General features: G+C 41.0%; 1 protein-coding gene across 1 annotated transcript in view; it reads right to left on the bottom strand.

The window, feature by feature from the left end:
* The window catches only part of LOC105909955 (contactin-4), a 71,341-nt gene extending 54,703 nt beyond the window's left edge, over nt 1-16,638 (bottom strand). Inside the window, exon 1 of the mRNA XM_031567255.2 lies at nt 15,624-16,638. The gene's annotated coding sequence lies outside the window, so the exon portion shown is untranslated. The remainder of the gene's footprint in view (nt 1-15,623) is intronic.
* Between the last annotated feature and the right edge of the window lie 1,225 nt (nt 16,639-17,863).

Below are 17,863 nucleotides of genomic sequence, written 5' to 3'. Positions count from 1 at the left end.
CTTAAGTTGAGCTCAGGTACACTTTATGTAAAAGAGCACTATGTGTTCCATTTCATAGACTGGTACATGCATGTAGTGTTGCTGATAATACTGGAGCCACTAATCCATGTATATGATCTAAAGCTAACCCTAACTTTAGTCCCTGCTAATACAGTACGGTTCATTGTACTCTTTTTGTTACACCCCTAATTCACGCTTTCCTGAAAAACTATATGATACAACTGAAAACTCTCATAAAAGCTACTGACCAGTCATGCTTATTATGGATAATTGTAAAGTAATTACCTATGTTCAAAACTGATAGAAACCTTCATGGCTATCTTAAAAATATTCTAAAAGTTATCCTTCTCACAGAGTCTGCAAGCCACAACTCTGAAAACGGGAAGGAAAAATCTAACATGAATGTACATACAGAAAGACATTGAGAGACTTCTCATATAATGACAGGTATGACCTCATGTTTTCAGGAGACAGAGTATTATACCCAAAAGTATGGCAGTCTGGTTAAACAGTAGCTTGTCTAATCTGTCCTGTCTATAGGAATATCAGCCACTCAGAGCCAGGTCCACTATGGCAAATCTGAAACTCAAACCCATTTGTGAGAGCAAATGAAGAAAGTAATATCAGACTGTTCCTGTGGGATCTGCCTAAATTACATCCAGTTACATTGCCACCGCGGAGCTCTGAGCACAGCTTTGACATTGCGTCCCGAGTCAATGTGATGTTAATGTATCTACGGAGGATGATTGCAAAAACCAAAGAGGTTATATGAATTAACCTTGACATAAAAAAAAATATCACCCAACAGCACTGACATTCTTCCTCAAGCACTCTAACAAGACAGAGTTGTGGCTTGCAGACTCTGTGAGAAGGATAACTTTTAGAAGATTTTTAAGATAGCCATGAAGGTTTCTATCTGTTTTGAACATAGGTAATTACTTTGCAATTATCCATAATAAGCATGACTGGTCAGTAGCTTTTATGAGAAGAAACATTTCATGGTACATTTTCAGCGGGAAATTGATGTATGACATTACCTCATCAAAGACTACATGTTTGGATTCCACTTAACTGCATGTTAAAGACCATGTAAAGAAATAATTATCCAAATGCTACGCTCAGAGCCTCCTGATTTACTCTCTAGGTTGAATATTGATGAGATATCTTGGCACAGCTAAACATGGCAGTAAATCCATGGACAGTGTGGGAACAGTGCTCAATCACTTACAGCACACTGGGATGTTTTTATGGACATGTATATTCATATTGTACATCTATTTACATTGCACATCGAGCATGCTAATCAGTTTTTATGTAAAGGTGCAAGCACAAAAAAAATGTCATTATCTGCCGCAGTGAAATAATAGTAGCCTGAAGGCCTTCATTTGACTGTCACACCTTTTCCATGTGAAGCAGCCAACTAAATGTGGAGGTACACCTAAAAAGGGATGGTCACGAAGTGGTGATATGACACACATGCATTTGTGTATTATACACAACACACAACACTATTTAAGAGAGGGTGACAAAGGCAATGTGAGGGGAACTGGAACCGAATCAGCACAGCCTCCACTCTCAGGAGAGTAGTTTGCAGTGTCTCCGCCAAGTATACATTTAACAAGTCTAAGCACTACTTCTCATCGCACTACCCTAAAAAGACGCCACAGCTAAAAGCCTCAACAAAACTGCTGCACTAGTCTGTTGAATACCAATGTCATCATGATTGTCTGTAAGTGCCAGAGTTGGAATTAGACCAGACAATTATGAAATATAATGACATAGCAACCAAATTGCCTGAAGAAAGATACCTTTGATGGAACTGGAAATATTGCTATTCTGTTGTTGTAAGACATTAACTCCATATGTTGTATCTGCAACTCATTTTGGATGTACAAGTGGCTTCCCCCCCCAGATAGGCTCCTTCCTGCTAAGACCCTTTGTGTTCATGGTATCACCCCCTCCCCCCATAGGTGAGCCCCTCACCCCACTGTCTCCCCCTTCCTCTCACCTAAAGGGTGTGGTCATCCCCTCTGCTATTGTATTCTACCTGACTGAAATGTATAAATGCCTACACATTCTGCTATCAGGTAGGCCTTGCTCTGAGCACCAAGCTGAGAGGGGGTCTCCGCGCTGAAAATAAACTCCAGAAACCTGACTTCAACTCTCCGGTCCCTTCTTCAACTTAAGCGTGCTTACAGAGATTCCATCATGGTCCTTCGAGCCGGAGTTTCATCTCTCCAAATCAGCAGAGAATCCGAGCCGACGCTTCATACATTGTGAACGGGACAGGTAAGCTATTTACGCCCATTCTATGTGCAGAATTGTTTTGACCAAAGTACATAAGGGTGTAGGCTGTGAACAAACGTTGGATAAATTACTTGAGGTCCAGCGCACATACTTCCAGCGTTGAATTTTTACAGGGTGAAAGACGTTTTCAAATTCGCAATATTAGCTGACCGAGCCATCGTGCCGGTGCAGGAATTTGCTTATCAGAGCGAGGCGGTTTGATTCGATATCCGAGTAAACTGTAATAATTGCAATGGGTTGGGTTGAGGTGCGTGGTAAGGGTAATCTTGATCATAGCGTGGGGTTTTAAAATTGCCGTCAAAGGCATTTAAACTCGTAGTTCAAGCTGGCCGCAGTTTAGAGAGCTCAGTTGAAAACTTTCTGCACATAGAATAGTCCCGTTCACTACAATTGACTCTATTGTTCATTAAAGGGACCAGGAAGAGTCAGTTTCTGAGGTTTGTTTCGGCGTGATATGTGTTTTATGTTCTGTGTTTTATGTTCATTGTGTAAGCCTATGTGCGTCGATCTGTGTTGTCCTGTGTTCTTAAATGGGCAACTTTGACTATCAGTAGCGACTGCGCATGCTCAAACAGCACTATCTGGCCCATGGCTGAAATGATCAAACTTTAGCCAGTTAGCAGGAGTGAAGACTTATAAGATGGGCCTACATGATTTATTACTCCGAGATAAGATCATTGTATGTTGTGTTACAATTACGAGTAATTGTAAGCATATTAATGGAACAAAGTCTTCGTCCTGGGTGTATATGTTTAAGGTACATGGAAATAAGATGCCTTTTCGGAGAAACGTAAAAGAAATGATTCACATTAGCTGGGCCCACGATAGGTTGGGAAGCCCCTTTTAAATAAAAAGCATCCCCATGCTCGTTGTTCAAGTGACCAGCCGCTGTCTGATAGTCAAATCACACCATTGAATAGTGAGGAGGCAGACATCTGCTAACTCTTTGTGTTGTGTGTTGCATACGTGTGTAACCTAAATTAATTTACCTTGTCTTTGTTTCCCCTCGAGTCAGTCAATGCGTTTCCTGAGCGAACGAATGCGTGTATGTGTGTATTGCCTGGGCAGCCGTTGTATGAATGGACTTAACACGACTCAATTCCACTCACTGACTGAGTGAGAATATACCAGGACATACTTTTGACCACTGACTTTGTTTTGTTTATTGTCTGGTATGATTTAAGTCTGACAATGCCTTGCTTTACCCTGTATATACTTTTCAATGGTGATAGAATCCAAGCTATCATATAGGGGGAGTTGAAGGCTCTTTGTGACTTATCTACTGACAGTGCTTACACTATTGTATGTTAACCTTTTATTTTGTTGAAGTTTGTGCCTTTAGTGCTTACACAATTTTATTTTATTTTATCGAAGTTTGTGCCTTTAGTGCTTACACAATTTTATTTTATTTTATCGAAGTTTGTGCCTTTTGTCTTTGTTTGTTCCACCCTTATCCCTGTAAGTTTGCCCAAGCCGTGTGCCTTGATTGTTGTCAAGTACTCTTGCACATTCCTGTTACCAAACACCCCCCCTCCCCCTCTCTCACAGTCAAATGCTTTAATGCTTGAATGTTCTCCCCCCCCCCCCCCCTCATACTGTGTTTGGTTTCTCATGTGAGATTTGATAAGTACCCGCAGCCAAGAATTCGGACCCTGAGATCACCCAACACTTCCCGTCTATTCAGAGGAGAAGATTACCCCTCCCCTGCCCAACAGGAGCAAGGGGAAACAGCATCAGCTGCCACCAACACACCGCATCTAACACCTCCCTGTCTCTGTGTGTCCTGGGGCTTTTTGGCCTCCTGGAGCGGTGGGCTCAGGCTGAGGTGATGGACTGTCCACCTTTCCCCAGAGATACACACACTCACCCTAAACTAAAGGACTATTGACAACCCTATGGCCACAATGGACACCTGTACTCTTCAACCGGCCATCCACATGCTTGGTGTTCCTGATTCAGCACTTCTTGTCATGGTAGAGACTACCCACCTAGAATACTCACATACATGGCAGAAGGACTCTGCATATGGGTTCTGGGTGTTTATATGATAATTCTTGTGTGAGCATAGAAATGCTCATAAAGGGGACTGATGGAACCGCATATTGATGTTTTCCTGGCCTGATTTGTTGTTGCATGGTGGTTCTTGTGTGAGCATATAAATGCTCATATAGGGGACTGATGGAACTGCAAAATAGCTATTCTACTGTTGTTCTGTATCATTTGTATCTTTAACATATATTGATGTTTCCTGCTCTGATTGGCTGTTGCATGGTGGTTATTGTGTGAGCATATAAATGCTCATATAGGGGACTGATGGAACTGGAAATATTGCTATTCTGTTGTTGTAAGACATTAACTCCATATGTTGTATCTGCAACTCATTTTGGATGTACAAGTGGCTTCCCCCCCCAGATAGGCTCCTTCCTGCTAAGACCCTTTGTGTTCATGGTATCACCCCCTCCCCCCATAGGTGAGCCCCTCACCCCACTGTCTCCCCCTTCCTCTCACCTAAAGGGTGTGGTCATCCCCTCTGCTATTGTATTCTACCTGACTGAAATGTATAAATGCCTACACATTCTGCTATCAGGTAGGCCTTGCTCTGAGCACCAAGCTGAGAGGGGGTCTCCGCGCTGAAAATAAACTCCAGAAACCTGACTTCAACTCTCCGGTCCCTTCTTCAACTTAAGCGTGCTTACAGAGATTCCATCACCTTATATACAGTAGCTGTGTACATAACAGTTTTTCTGCACTTCTAATGACAAACTAGAGCAGTATAAATAAGTATGTACTATATTTGAACCTTTCATTGTCACAGGGAAATTGCATTAGTACTATGTAGTTAGTCAACCTGGCTAAAAATATATATCTGATCTCTGAAAGAGTTACATATACTTGATTGCATTATACCGTACATTATCAATGAACTTTAAAAAAGCAACGAAATGCAGTTTCCCTTTAATTTTCAGATGAAAGTTATGGTGAGAAAGAAATTCTCTACGGATTAAAAAAAAAGTTCAGCTCGTTTGACCTGAAGACATTAAAACATGCTACAAACTAAACAAATGTCTTCATGTTTTCATGGAGAAAGTAGAGCCATCTGTTATGCAGATTCTAAAGAAGGAAATGAAAGAACACGCTAATTGAAACCATTAAGACCCCTCTCAGACAAGAATAAATTAATAAGTAAAATGGCATACACTGTCAGAGGAGGTCTCTGCTCACTCAAGATGAGATTCACTTTTGCTTTGGAAATGTTTGACGCCACCCCACTGAGAGAAACACTATCTGCAAAGTGGGTCATATTTGGTCTGACGCACTACATCAGAGCGGGGAAAAAAAGCCCTTTCTCTCGCCAAATCTATGCATTTTGTTCGAGTCAGTCCAAACTGGTGGCCTAATCACTCCCTACCCTCTTCAGGTTGCTAACTCTTGTGCACTGGAGGATTTGTTCAAAGACGGCTAAGCTCAGCTCCCACCTTATTCCTGAGCTATAATCCCTTCAGCATCTTGCTTTAAACCCCTGGAGTTTTCTCAAAATCATCTTGTAAATTGCTAGCTGTTGCATACAGAAGAATGGAATACGTGTATAACATTTGAACGTCTCTGCAGACATTGTAAACCACAAACCCACACAATATATGCACTTGCTGACAACTGCATTTGATATGAACATGAAAAAGCAAATCAGAAATGCGCTGTCAAACGTTGTGTTTTGTGACCTCTGATGTGCGGGGAAAGCGTATTGAATGCATTTTTAAACTGCAGTTACCCATTTCATGAACTTACTGGAAATGTTTAGGCTCTTTCATGACAAAAGGTAGCTGTGGGTTTCCGACAAGGTTTATGGTAATGATTTATTTTGCAGAGAGCAGTGTAATAGAAACATTTGTAATTTCATGTGAAATCTACTTTTGTATATCTATATGATACCATAAAGAGACAGGGGAAACATTACAGGAAGTGTCTGGGAGAGAAAAGAACAAAAATGAGAATTGGTTGGGGGGAGGGAAACAGACAAAAAGAGAAAAAGTAAGAGAGAGAGAAAAAAAAGAGTGAAAGTGAGGACAAGGACAATGACAGGTAGCTGTGGACAGAGTTGTATCACAGTTCCGAAATCCTCATTCTCACTGATTTTCACCATTGTTGTAAAGGGCTCCTTTCTGGCGACAGGTCCAAATCACAAGTTACATATTGTTCATTGAAAAAAGCAGTAGTTTACACAAAGCCCTGTCTACTATGCAAGATATCTCCTTCAAAGTTCATGCCATGTTTGCCTGCTATTGTAAAGTTAATCAAAATCTCAATCCACATTGAACTGAAAAAATGTGAACTGAAAAAAATATTTTTATTGGAAACATGCCACAACAGTACAATACATTGGGGTTGTGAAGCATTATGAATAACCCTGTATCCCAAAAGAAATGATTACTGCTACCCACTTGTGCATAAATTGTGTTTGAGATGACATGGACATGGACATAAATGTCAAAACATTGCCTAATGAAGGATACATAATCCATCCATTCAATGAGGCATGGAGACTAAATCTGCTGAGAAAAGCAAATTAAAAATGACAAAAACATGAAACTGTGCTCTAGTGTATTCAAAAACTGCATGGTGGTTTAAGTGGCTCAACAGGAATTTAAACAGCTTTGAGTAAGGAACTCCTTTGCAAGTACCCTACATACAACTTTAATATGGCAATCTGTTCCTAAAGATCTCCAGTGGCACTCTCCGAGGAAAAATAGAAAGTGCTACCTGTCGTGTCATAACTCGTCATCATCTCAGCCTCACTCTTTTGTCATTAGAGGCTTAAGGGCAATTCACTGTCAGCATTCTGCACCCCACTGGCCAGCCTCATGTCCTTCAAGCCACCTTTCCATTTCTTCAAAGACAGTTGACAATCTGCTGACTACTTGGAGTTGGTTCTATTCATCAGTATGTGCTAAGCTATGTACTAAGCTAAGCTAAGCTCACGTGTCTGCAGATAAGTTTGTGCAAAATCCAAACTGAACTGAGAAAGTATGATTCACGGAATAGTTTTGAGTTTGAGATACTATACTCAAATAAAAAAAATTTGGTCACAAAAGATAATCTAGGAAAGAACAACGGAAATAACAACACACACTCACACACACACACACACACACACACACAGATATTTTGGTGTAATGACATTGTGGACACATAGTCTTTGTCTTTCAAAGGCAAATCTATAATTAGCTACAACAGTGATATCTTTTTTATGTCAAACAGGGCAAGGACATATACTGACAGCAGTTCTTAAAAGTTGTTACTGGTCTGCACATTGCTGACAGTTGTATAAAATGTTTTGACAACTTTTCCCAGGTTGCTTTTGATATACTGCTGTATTTTGGTTGGGAAAAGCAATAGGCAGTCATCAGCATGATGCATGTAACATAAACATCTCTATGCAAATAAATAGGTCAGTGTAGACTACTGCATAGAAGCAGGCAGTGGAATTATGTCACTGACTAACATGCAGGCCAGGTATAGCATGTACTCTGTGTCTGTCTTATGGTCTCGCTGCTGCTAAGTATTTTCTACAGCTTGCTGAGACATTCACCTCCAGCAGTCTCATCCTGCACATCCCACCCAGCTGAAGAGGTGTGTTGACTCACAGACCTGTACCATTACCTTCCTAATGTCATAGCCAAGCCTACTTATTATGCCCATTTGTATGATGTTACATGCTTTCCAAGGCACAAGTCTTAGGGAAGTGTGCTATAAAATGAATTACATTTTTAGCTACATAGCAGGCTAACTAATTGGAGGCATTATCTCAATGCCACAGGCCATAGGGTTATTGGACTTTGCTTAGCTAAACTAGCTACATAGCTAAAATTACTAGTCAGGGGTGTAACATTATCCAGCTAGCTAACACTAGAGACTACCATTTTGTCATTTTGCCATTTTGTCACACCTTACACCTACATCTAGCAGGGCTCTCAAGTGTCACGCATTGAGCGTGACAGTCACTCATTTCGGTCTTTAGTCACGCACTCCCGCCACACATGGTATTTCTCACGCTGAAAAAAACTTTAGACTATTTAATGTGCCGCAGCGCGCAAACATGACCTGGCCGCGCTGCCCTCACCATGGAGGAATCAAACACTTCTCCCCGAATCCCCTGGAGTTCTGCCGTGAGGTGCCACTTATCAGCCAATCAAAAAAAAGAAATGGGCTACACAATAGCCAATCAGAAAAAAACGTATCTTTTGTATCTGTTGTATCTGGGTAAGATTTAATCCAGCAACCAATGAAAATAAAGCATCCTGGAATTGCGCGCGATTGATCTTCCGAAAGTTTTCGTTCACCTGAGGAAACCACTGGAGCTCCGAGCATCAGTCTTCTACAAAGAGTAAGTCGTCTCCTGTTTTAATGTTACAACAAATTCACAATGGTTTGACACAAGCAATGACAACTTGACTGCAGTTAGAGAATATTTCCCAGATAATTAGCATCAGTTTTTAATGAGTGTTTGTAGCCAACACAGTTTTAGGCTACAGCCTGCCTTTTCACTATAGCTTTGACTCCGAACTTCGTTAATAGGCTATAATAAATTCGAGTAGGCCTATTAAAAATATATATAGCCTATAATTCGAACGAATATTAGGCAGCCCATAATATTCAATGATGTTATGGGCATAATTTTTTGTAAATGTGTTTGCTTGAACATTCTATTTAGATTCCGAGGCTTCTTCACGCCTGGTGAAGTTGTGAATGCGAGCTCATTAGGCATACTATCATGTTATAAATATCCTGGCCATGGATGCATTCATCATTGCATCTGTCTTTCAAAGATGTCAGGTAAAAAACAAATTATTATTAACAACAACAAAACACTAATAATAATATTGGGGGGGGGGGGGGGGGGGGGGGGGGGGGGGGGGTATGTGGGCATACGGCAGGGGCGGGGCGGGCAGAATGGGGGCGTGGTCGGGGGGGTATGTCACTCTTGCCTGTCTTCAAAACTTGAGAGCCCTGATCTAGTGAGCTACCAAAATCATAAACATTGTAAGAGGAACATTGCAAAGTCATTGGACTGGCAGTGAAATCATAGGTTGCTGATGTTTTTATAGGCTGGAGAAAATACTAGCTGCTGTCTATGTCTTTTTATGAACATAATTCCATATGGATTGCCTTTTTCTGATCACTTAAATAGTGCAACAGACCATTTTCTACAATGCTGGTTGTGATGGTCGTGGTGCGACTGCACAGGAACAGCACACTCCTGCCCCATATTAGCAACCACTAGCGCACACAAGCACACATGGTATGCACACACAAGCACACATGGTATGCACACACAAGCACACATGGTATGCACACACAAACACACATGGTATGCACACACACGCACACATAAACAAACATACAACTGATAACATGAACTTCAAGAAAGTTCAAACCCATTTATTTAAGTGGACATGGTTGGTGCACCAACTGTGGGTCACTGAAAAAAGATATCTGGATTACCAGCTTGTGGCCTCAGCTAGATGGTCGGTCCGACACAAGGAAGTACCCGCCGGAAACACGGAACATTTATTTTGGTTCCATCTTAATTACTCTAATTTTAGGTTAGAGTAATATAAGGTGTTTTTTTACATACTGGGAAAATGTGTTTATTTGTCAGATAGTTATTTCTTTGTTTTAGCACACTGAGAAATATCATGTTTGTGTTTCAGGGTCTGTCTCATCTCATCTCACTGGGCAGCACGGTGGCTCAGTGGTTAGCACTGTCGTTCCAGCTCGTTCCAGGTCCTTTCTGTGTGGACTTCTCCCCGTGCCTGCGTGGGTTTACTCCGGGTACCCACCATCATAAAGACATGCATTGCATTGCATCGTATGAATTTGAATGAATGTTGGTGGTGGTCAGAGGGGCCGTTGGCGCTGATTGGCAGTCACGCTTCTGTCAGTCTGCCCCAGGGCAGCTGTGGCTACTGAGGTAGCTTACCACCACTGTGTATGAATGACTGGACTGGACTCTGGACTCTGTAAAGCGACTTCGGGTATATAGAGAAGCGCTATATAAGATTGAATTGATTGATTGATCATCTGTGTATTGTTTGATTTTTGTGTCTACCCCTTTCTTTACGGCTGCCTCAGACGGATGCGTTGATCCGTCAATGTTGACGGATCCCCATTCACTTTGAATGGGGTGATGTCATGCGTTGCCGAACTTAATTGTGGCTCAGTTGCGTTCAGTTGCGCTGCGTTGCTTGCGCCGAAAGTTGAAAAATGTAATTGTTTGTCGACCTGTCAATCTCATTATAAACGTCTCCTACGCCCTCCATCATCCGTCAGGCATCCGTCAAACAACGTATCAGTCTAAGCCAGGCATTAGAAATGGTGCTGGCCACCTCGTATATACGTTCATTGTCCTGTCTAGTTTGGTTAGTCTTGTCTTGTCAGGTATGTGCCTCCATGTAGACCTTTTGACTGCTGATTATTGTCCATTGTTTAATTGTATTTTTAGAGATTTAAACTGCTGAATGTTGTCTTCTACTGATTTATAGGCTAAGCAGGGTTTTGTATTTAGACTGCTGAATATTGTCCTCTACATATTTAGAGGCATAGCAGGTTACATTCCGGAGACTGCTGATATTTGTCCTCTGCTGATGTAGGGGCTTAGCAGGTCTCCTGTATAATTTTGAAGAATATTAAAGAATTTATCTTTGAACCCTTACTCTGTCTCTGAGCTTTTCGGCCAAACCCACATTTTGACGGTAAGCTGAGGCTTGGTCCGTCACACTGGTAGACAGTGTGCTCATTCTGTTTGTGATTGATATTTGCACATGCCAGGCTTTCCTACATCAGCATTACTTTCTCCTATAACGTACTTTGTGGTGTGCTTGTCCAGAGACGTTATACGGGACTTTGGCTTGTCTGAGAAGAATGCCCACGCTTCTTTTTACGCTTATCTATTAGACATTCCTTAACAATTACTACACCTATTGAATGCACTCAAATACACACAAAAAGCTAATCCAAGGAGTCTGTTTTAACACTAGTACCACAAGAAACCCCTTTCCCATGTCATCTTTAGTCATGTGTGTCTCCAGGGAGTAGAGGGCAATATGACGAGCAGGAAACTGAGCCATCCAAACCATCAGAGAGGATTTATGTAGACCAGACCTTGCCCTGTTGAAGTCGATTAGAGACTCATGGGACATTGCCCATTAATTCTCTCTGGAGTGGTTATGGGTCTTTTGGAGTCATTTATCCTAATCCAGAAGTGGTTGTGATCTTTCTGAGCCTAAGACTGTCAGTTGTCAGTGAGTTGACGTGTCATGAGTGGCGTCTACGACCCCTAGTTTTTATGGTGTGCCCCGCAGCATTGGCACTAGTCAGACCCCTATCAGCGGATTTTCAGATGATTGAACATGTTGAATCACTGGCCGAGCCCATCGGTGGGAGAGATCACTCGGATAGGCAGTTCAGTATATCTGGTTTGGTGTGTCTCTGGCTATAGATACTACCAAATACTCGCTCTACCAGCTGTAGACCAATGGATCTGGCTGCTTATCAGAGATTTTCCCAAACTATTTCATTTAAACTCTAGAATCTTTGGTTTAACACAAAACATAAATAACAGTCTATATTTTTACGTACAGTCTATATATGTCAGTGTTACATTTATATCTGGCTAGTTATCAAAGATTTCCCCAAACCATTTAAACATTGATATTAAATATTGAGATATTGAAGACTAACGCATGACTTATCACCTTTTATTAGCTGTGATTGTGGAGACTTGAAATTAGGGGAACACAATATTTCTGAATTGCAGAAAACAATGGCAGCAAATTGGCTTGGTATAAACTACAGTATCAGTGGCAGTATGGTTAGCTGTACCCTCTAAGCAGTTGACCCACTTCCATTTGTCCTCGATGAGGTCTTGTCTGTCCCCTTTTTAGTCTCCTTTGGACAGATCTCTGGTTTTACTGTACCAAGTTTATACAGAATTGGTCTTTCTTGGAGCTTACTTTTGAACACAATAAAATATAATTTCAGTAGAGATTTATTCATTTAGTAAATGCATTTATCCCAAGCAACTTATAGTTGGCCTACAATGCAGATGTACATTTTCATCGGTATGAATGCTCCCTTGGTATGCTGTAGAGTTAGCCCATAGCAAAACACAGTATTAGCTCAACACATTTACTATGACTGTGGAGAATAAAATGACACTTATTAATAGGGGACCCTCGATAATAAATCCATCCGGACGAGTTTCATTAATCATCTCAGATCACAATAGCATTTGTTGTTCAAACAGTTCAACAAAAGAGTAAGTGCAAAAGTAATTAGTTGATTAAAGCCAAGTAATGTAGGCTAACATGACTCTCCACTAAGACACTTTTCTAAATGAAGGGTAGATGAGGGCTTTATATACTCTTTCTTTTCCTTGAGCCCCTGTTTCAGCAGGTCCAAGATAACCTTTATAGATGTCAGGTACACTTCCCTTTAAACACAAGTCAGCTGACAGTACTGCTTCACGCCCAACTTAAGTGCCATATCAACCACAATGCCCACACCAAAGAAGTCACTGGAACTATGGGCATCGATCCACTTCTGATCTGTGACTGTAAGAACTGTACATGTTTCTGGGTGGGGGGAAGAGGCTAGATAAACTACTCCACTGATATCAGCGCTCTGACCCCATTCAACAACACTGAGCCTGGGGATGTTAAACCACACCACCTGCTCTATTCATCACTGTTATCTCCATCACGGAGAGAAGATTAGGCCTCAGCTTTTCAGAGCCATGCCCTATACAATGGAGCGCTGCATCCTTGGCCACAAGTCCAGGAGTTGCACAATATCACTTAGAGAAATCTCAAGCCGTCTGGACACTACAACAAATGTTGGGATCGCAGACCACACAGACTGAAGCAGAAATAAGTGCTGTATGTGTGTACTGGAGAGGTAACTTTGCAGCTGATATGTCTGCAGTAAAATCTAATAATAACGAAGACTACATGCATGTTAATACATGGTATTTTGGATAGGAAGCTTTTACAGCATGCCAAACATACACAGAAGGTTGTTGCTACACTACAATTGGTCTAGTGAAAAAAAGAGAAAATGAAACAGATGAACCACGTATTTGCTCATTTACACACAGTACTATGGAACTAGTGCATTCAAATAAAGTATTACACAGCTAAGTTTATGATTGGCATGACTGGTCAATTTAAGAAATTACATTAACTGGCACATCAGCTTATCAATGGCCTACCACAGGTTACATTGTACATCTAAATGGTTCTTGAAACTGATCATTATACCAGCACCCCATTAGTTTGAGAAGGCAATGATACTCACCGCAAGGGGTAGTGGTCATAAAACCAGCTTCCCACTAATTTCATACAAACACAGCAGGTTTCCCTGCCCCTTAAAACATTGCATTCCAGAGGTACAGAAACATATCATTAAACTCTTTTTCACCTCTAATTTTATGGGTCAGCTGTGATGTCTACTTCATTATATTTAGTCCATATTGCAAGAAGTTCTGGTTGTACCTTAATTGTACCGACTACGGATGTTATGCTTCAGTATGCACCTTTCATTAATGTCTATGTGTGAGATTATTTTTATCATAATGAATGACACGCATGACCAGTCAAGGATTAAAGCTACAGGGATTTGAGGATCACGCAATGGGGGTGATAAGGTATCAGGTATTTCTGAGCTGACCAGAAAAAAAAATAAGCGAGGATTTAAAATCAACTGGACAGCAAAGGAATTAGTGTAAAAGCCGTTTCAAACAAATTCACTCAACTCTGCAGTTACTTACAGTTAAATTTACAGAAGACTGATAATACAGAGTGAAGCAGAGTAGACATGAGAAAACTGAACGTGTGTTTTCGTGACTAAGGAAAGAAGGCAGGGGAAAGAAATGATGACTTCGTAATGCTCCTCATCACCAATTCAATGCAAGTACCAGGAGCCAAAATAATTTGACATCTGTTTTAATTTCCTCCCCCCCCCCCCCCCCCCCCCCTTCATCTGCAATAGGTATGCAGAGAGAGACCAGGCCGTATGTATTCACTAGATCACCCTCCTGAGAGCGATCGACATGGCAGACGTGGCGGGTTTATAAAGTCAGTGCTTTGGAAATTAAGCCACAACCAACCAAAAGTCTATCATCTTGCTGCTGCAGTAAGTCAAAGGAGAGAGACAATGATGAGGCAATGATAAAATATGTATCACACCTGAAATTACTTTGGTGTCTGAAGACAATGTTGTAGAATAATAGCCTGTGCTGTTGGTATAGCACAAATAATTGTTTTAGGGATTCTAATAAATTAATTGGACTGTAAAGTTTTGTTCATGTTGCTGATTATAATATGCATCCGAATTCCTTGAGGAACGGCGACTGTTTAATTAGGGGATATACAGAAAATATGTAATGTCCATACACACAGAGAGACACACACCCACCCACACACACACTCGGAAACCTGGTCACACACACACACTACTTTTTAAAAATATAAAAATATAACTGAACACCATGATGAAACATTCTGGCATCTCATATTTGCAACTCAGATAACCATCAACGGATCACAGGCATATACTTGAAAGCACTGCTACCACTTAAGGAGGCGCTTTCCCGTGCGTCCACCCAGAGGCAGCCTACCTGATGATGCAAACACCCTTAAGACAGAGTACCATTATTAAAAACAGCGAATAAATCATGGTCGAATATTCCTCCATGCAACAGACACATAGAAAATTCTGAATACACTATTAATATCATAAAATGCTACTGCAAGCAGCTGTAGTAACAACCATAGTATTTGAACATCTCTGTACGAGTCACCTTCACAGCAAAACAGATGACATGTTGAGGGGGATATTTGCACAAAGTAATTATTACCGACTCGAAGTTTGTGTCCTCACAGCTTCCCCTAAAAAAACAAAAGTAACTGCTACGCATACCGGAGGAATTGTAACAACATATTGGAGTGGTTGAATCGTACCTGGAATGTGGCGCGCGCATTAAGCTACGTGGGAAAACAGGTGCGGGACACAAATGTCAATTTTTTTACTGACATGTAAACATATCTCAAATTTACTTTCAGGCTTACAGGGGCTTACAATGCGTGATGACATCGGGCTAGTGGCCACAAAGCAACAGCATGTCTATCAAGTCAGAGTTAGGATAGGTACTTGCTCTTGCACACGTTGATCAATTTTCAAATGATCGCTAACTAAGAGTCCAGTTGCAGATACAGTGTAAATGTCACCCACATCAGCATTTAACTGACAGGAAGTCTTACCTTAAATCGAGCAAACACTGTACGTTTCCTCCGAAGAGACTGTGAAAGTGTTATAAGGCGATTGTCCGTGGGTACGTGGTACAGGGGCGCTTGATGCACGAGTACTGTGATGCAAAACCAATGTCTGGTTTACTGCATAAGAGTCAGGCGGCAAATCCCTCCTCCTCCGTGCTGCACACAATCTTTATCATCCAAGATACACATGTATCTCCACAGTATCATCTTATGAAAAAATGAATGAAACTGACTTCATCAGGTTGGTGGGTTTGTGGAGACTCAGTTTATTGCTGTGAATGAGATGGAGGTATGAAATTAACCTATGGTGTTGACGTCAGTGGCAGGCTTGTACAACAAATGGGAATGATCCTGGAGAAGTTAATAATCTGATGCTTTGCTCTGAATCTTTAACTTCTGAGAATTGTCATATTTTATCTCGAGATAAATGACATGATAGATGTATTAAAGGAAGTTTCTCTGTCTTTGCTTAAATATTTCATATGCTGAGGTGTCTGATGAAATCCACATCCTTTTCATGAATTCTTAAATACATACCAGCATCTGCTTTTCATGAAAAAAAGCCTTGTGATGTTTTTAAGACGCAGATGCCCGCAGGCGGTCATGTAGTGTTTGTCTAAGTCTTTTTTCTCTGTCCTCCCCTTCTTCTTCTTCTACCTTTTTTCCACTTTTTTTTTCAGTCGACTAAATCATATACTTAGACTTCACCAATATACATGAAACGTGGTATGGTTGGAGCCCCACATGACTGATATTGAACAGAAAGCTTGGTCCCTAGGTGTGTGGTTCCCTTCGTGCTAGCACCTCCTGAAGTGGGGTAGGGTCAAAGCACTTTTTGGGCAATAGCTCGAAAAAAAATGTTTTGCCAAAAATTAGATTTTTATGGCAAGCTGGACTCTAGGAGGCGCACTACACTGACTCATAATAATTCATGTGTGGAGTGGCGCCACCTAATGAATAGTGTTCAAAGCAAAAATCTAGCACTTCACTAGCCAATTTCTTGTGATGTAAAGGTCAAAAGTTCACTAAATGTCACACCCTGCATCACAACCACATTCTTTGGACGCATGCCAAATTCTGTGAAATTTCGTCCATAGGAGGCGCTGCAACTGACACATTTCAGTATCCCAGGAACCGCTTAAGCTACAATTTAGAAATTTGGTTTGCCTATACTTGGCTACATTTGCTGACATCAACAAAATGGCCACCAATGGCCAATCAAAATTCAGCAGCCAGTACATTCCTGTGTGAATGACCAGTCTTTGACAATCAGAATTTTGTAGGCTCTTTCGTAATGGTATATAGAAGCCATTACAAATTAACCCAGTTTCGAACAAATCAGCCATAAGATATCACTACAACAAGCTACACCACTACAACTAGATAGGTTGCTGCCTCACAACATAGTGTATAGCCATGACATCCACAAACTATAGTGCTTTACATTTTCACACAGAATAAAACATACAACAAACCTTTTAGTCTATTGTTGCCAGGAACCTAATCATTCAAGACAACACACTTTTCTTGGAAAATATCTCGTTCTCTCTCTTAATTGAACTTAATTCTTGCTCATTCTCTCACTTGATGTGGTGATGATCATATAACCCACCACTATGCAGTGGGTCTGGTTGGAACTGGTCATATGAAATTACCGTCACGATACACTGAGGGTGTAAGGCTCAGAAAATCCAGATGGTGTAAACAGATGTTAATACGTGACATTTCCATTGATACTCACTCAACCCTTATATTAACACACATGATGTAGTCAATGCTGGAGCCAAAATTAGCATGCGGTGATGAGCATGGCACTGTAAGAAATTGAGAGCTACTTTGTTTGGGGGTTATGGTTAGGTTAGGATGACGATGGTAACATCACTGAGCGATGGATGCAATGACTTGTTGGAGATCACATTTTCTTTTTTCAATAGCTATCTGAACTCAAATTTGGCAATTCACATTACAACGCCATAGGAATGTTATGGTGGACCTGTGTAAAGCTGGGTTATTATTGATATGAAATAGCTCACACTGATGAATTAAATACCTGAGGTGAAGCGTTGTCAGGGGAGGATGTACATGCACACACTATTTGCACCCACATTTATTCCTAATTTATCTTTATGACGAAATAATTAGTGTAATAAGACGTTTTGCCGGCACAGACGGAAGCTCTTCTTATACTGACTGAAGCACCATTTACATTAGGACCTGTCCCTGAA

This window comes from Clupea harengus, chromosome 5 (assembly GCF_900700415.2).
Source record: "Clupea harengus chromosome 5, Ch_v2.0.2, whole genome shotgun sequence".
NCBI lineage: Eukaryota > Metazoa > Chordata > Actinopteri > Clupeiformes > Clupeidae > Clupea > Clupea harengus.
Note: the sequence above shows the minus strand (reverse complement) of the source record. Positions and strands in the feature narration are given on the sequence as shown.